The sequence below is a fragment of the Heloderma suspectum genome, chromosome 2 (assembly GCF_057233095.1).
Source record: "Heloderma suspectum isolate Gila_16-S chromosome 2, 16-S_ref, whole genome shotgun sequence".
Classification (NCBI taxonomy): Eukaryota; Metazoa; Chordata; class Lepidosauria; order Squamata; family Helodermatidae; genus Heloderma; species Heloderma suspectum.
The window spans coordinates 266,090,643-266,094,710 of NC_139459.1; positions in this window are offsets into that span (position 1 = coordinate 266,090,643).

Here is a 4,068-nt window from a genome sequence, read left to right on the forward strand (position 1 = left end):
GAAGAAATAAAAATGTTATTGGCAGGTTCTTTTTTTTTTTTTTTTAAAGATCAAAATATGCAGATGTGTAGCATAAAGATCCCTGCACCAATTTTTTTTTTTTACATTGGGTGGGTGTAATCCCTTCTTAAGGGGTTACTATGCCTGCAACTATCATCTAATTCTGACCAAGAGAAAACAAAAGTTTGACATTTTTTTTATTTTCCATGATAGTCAACTTAAAATGTTTCAAATTTCACAATTTGGGTTGAAATTTGACATCCAAATTTCTCATTCAAATCTCAGAATTAAGGTTTGATATCTGTGGCGGAACGGCCTGCCCCCCCGCGGATCCCCCCCCGGGATGAGACTTACCTGTCTGGGTGGCGAACATTACCAGATGTTCTGGGTGGCGGCGGCTCTGGCGGCTGGTCTTCCAACCGGCTGCCACCGCCGCCATTTGCAGTCTGGAGGTTGTTTTTTTTTTACAGGGACGTGATAGGCTACGTAAGGATTTACGTAGCCTATCATGGTTGGGTAAAAAAAAAAAAGGGTGCGCAAATGGCGACGGCTATGGCCGCCGCCATTTGTGTTCCTTATTTTTTGCCGTTTTAGTCTACGTAAATAGTTACGTAGACTATTACGGTGAAAAGAAAGGGGAATGCAAATAGTGTAGCGGGCGCTATTTGCGTTCCTTTTTGATTCGCCATTTTAGCCTACGTAAAAAACATTTGTGTACGCGGGTTTTGTTTTTTTTACCCAGAGCCCTCTCTGGCCTGGGCTGGGCTCTGGCCTGGCCTGGGCCTGGCCGGCTACGCTGCGGAGCTGCTGCGGAGCACAGCCAGCCGTCGAGGATTCCGGGGGGGAGGAACGGATCACCCCCCCCCGTCGAGGATTTTTTTTTTTTTACCCAGAGCCCTCTCTGGCCTGGGCTGGGATCTGGCCTGGGCCTGGCCGGCTGCTCTGTGGAGCCGCTGCGGAACACAGCCAGCCGTCGAGGATTCCGGGGGGAAGGAACGGATCGCCTCCCCCCCCCGAGGATTCTGGGGGGAGGGACGCAACGCCCCCCCTCCCCATAAACATAATCCGCAGAAAGGTAAGTGACTTTTGTACATCCTTACTCCAGGGTATCCTGTCTTCTCATGATGTGGCCAAAGTACTTCAGTTTTGCCTTTAATATCATTCCCTCAAGTGAGCAGTCTGGCTTTATTTCCTGGAGTATGGATTGGTTTGATCTTCTTGCAGTCCAAGGCACTCTCAGAATTTTTTCTGAAATTTCCTGGCTGCGGTCAGCATCTGCAGTCTGGCTCCATGTTTTCTCCTTCTATTTGCCAGTTATCAATCAAGCTGGTTGCCATAATCTTGGGTTTTTTGAGATTTAACTGCAACCCAGCTTTTGCACTTTCTTCTTTCACCTTCGTCATGAGGTTCCTCAGCTCCTCCTCGCTTTCAGCCATCAAAGTGGTATCATCTGCATATCGGAGATTGTTAATGTTTCTTTCAGCGATTTTAACTCCAGCCTTGACTTCATCAAGCCCAGCACGTCGCATGATGTGTTCTGCGTACAGGTTGAATAGGTAGCGTGAGAGCATACAACCCTGCTGTACTCCTTTCCCAATCTTACACCAGTCCGTTGTTCCGTGGTCTGTTCTTACCCTTGCTACTTGGTCGTTATACAGATTCCTCAGGAGGCAGACAAGATGACTTGGTATCCTCATACCACCAAGAACTTGCCACAATTTGTTATGATCCACACAGTCAAAGGCTTTAGGATAGTCAATAAAACAGAAATAGATGTTTTTCTGAAACTCCCTGGCTTTCTCCATTATCCAGCGGATATTGGCAATTTGGTCTCTAGTTCCTCTGCCTTTTCGAAACCCAGCTTGTACATCTGGCAATTCTCGTTCCATGAATTGCTGGAGTCTATCTTGCAAGATCTTGAGCATTACCTTACTGGCATGTGAAATAAGTGCCACTGTTCGACAGTTTGAACATTCTTTGCTGCTTCCCTTTTTTGGTATGGGGATACAAGTTGATTTTTTCCAATCTGTTGGCCATTCTTGTGTTTTCCAAATTTGCTGGCATATGGCATGCATCACCTTAACAGCATCATCTTGCAAGATTTTAAACAGTTCAGCTGGGATACCGTCATCTCCTGCTGCCTTGTTTTTATCTTAACTTCATCAATTTATTCAGATACTATCCACTATTGACTACCCCTTCCTACAAGTGGCAAATCTGATGGAGAAAAGCCTCTTACACTATTGACTATGTCAGCTGTCAGATTAAGTAAGGAGATCTACTATTCAGTGGCAGAATTTGGGGTCTTCCAGAACCAAGTAAGTCTGGAGGCAGCAGTTACTGTGGAATTCAGAGCCAGTGTCCTATCTATGTGGTGCCACAGTTAAGAAACTGTGCTTGCTCTCCATAAAACCAACAGATGTCGTTGGAAAGAAGGACATTATTACTGGCTATTTGGAGTTTTAAGCATTGATTAATTGGTGCTATTAATCAACTTGCTTTCCCCAATTAATCAGTAGGACTGAAACAAACAAAAACTCTGGAACTCAAGAGCAGAAACTCGTTCCTCCATGTAGCAAATCCGATGGGGAAAAACCTCTTGAAGATTTTTCTTCACTTCATATTAAAATAAACCATTAGCAGTTTCACATTTTAAAAAAGTAGAAATAAACTCTGGCTTCTCTTCTGACAAAAACAAGAGAGTCTTGTGGCACATTAAAGACTAACAAATTTGTTACGGCATAAGCTTTTGTGGGCCAGAGTCCCAGCTGCCAGCCTATCTTGCTCTATACATATCTGTATTAAACAAGGCAGTGAGTCTGGGAACAGTGATGCTTGGAGCTGAATTCTAGCATGATGGAACTGTGTTTCCTGTTTCTCTGCCTCCAAACAGATCTGTTTTCTATTCCAAGCTGGCTTCCATGCTCAGTTCTCTGGTTTTGTTTAGTGGCTCCGCTATTCACCTCAGATAGGTGAATACATCTCACTTTACATCCATACTTCAGAATAATCCTTTCTAGAGCAGTGCAAGACTGGCTTCAAAAATAAAACAAGTTCAAGGGCCATCAATATTACAATAGCCCTCTTTTTAAGAGACTGATGGAAATTGATTTAAATTTCCCCAGCCCTTATTGTTAGAAGACAATAACTGTTTCTTTTTAATAACTAAGACTCTTCTGGGACCTTAAAGACTGACGCATTTATTATAGCAAAAGTTTTTGTGGACTACAGTCCACTTCACTAGATGCATGAAGAGTTTTCCTGAGTTGGCAAGTATGGAGGTAACGAAAAGAGTGTAAGCAGTGAGATCAAAAGTAAATGAAATGCAAAAAGATAGAGACTTATAATTACATTAAAGCTTACATCAGGGATGGGGAAGGTGTTGTTGGACTGCACTTCTCATCATCCCTCACCATGGACTATACTGGGTAAGACTGATGGGAATTGCAGTCCAACAACATCTGGAGGGCCACATGTTTTCCCACCCCTGGCTTGCATGTATGTAAAATAATGGCAGTGACCAGTCTGGCCTTGTTGATCTGCTTTTTCACTTCAACGTGTGGCTGTTGCAGTATAAGAAATGCCCGATATAAATCCTTCATTGGGAGTCTCTGTCTGACAAGTCAGAACAGATGGTTGTTTCATAGGGCTTGTCTGCAGTGAATGGATCTGGCAGTGTCTTCTGGGTGAAAGCTAGAAGCATGTAGACATATATAGCAGTCAATAAGTTTCTAATGTAAGGTAATGCTTGCATGTCCATTGTGTAGTTGCACAGTAGTGTCCAGAAAACGAATCTGCTGTGTGGATGGGTCCAGAAGCAAGTTGATGCTGGAGTGAAAGTTATTGAAGTCCTGGTGTAGAACTGCTCCTGTTCTGACTCATCAGGTAAGGACTACAATACCCACTCAGTGAAGTGAAACAGCAGATCAAAAGGGCCAGACTAGTGCCCAGGAATAATCTTCTTCAGAAGAGATCCAGAAGAGAAAGTGACAATTTTCACAATTACACAGCACAATTACAGGACCTAATCAGCTACAATGTTGAAGGTTCATTCTTTTTTTCTTTTTT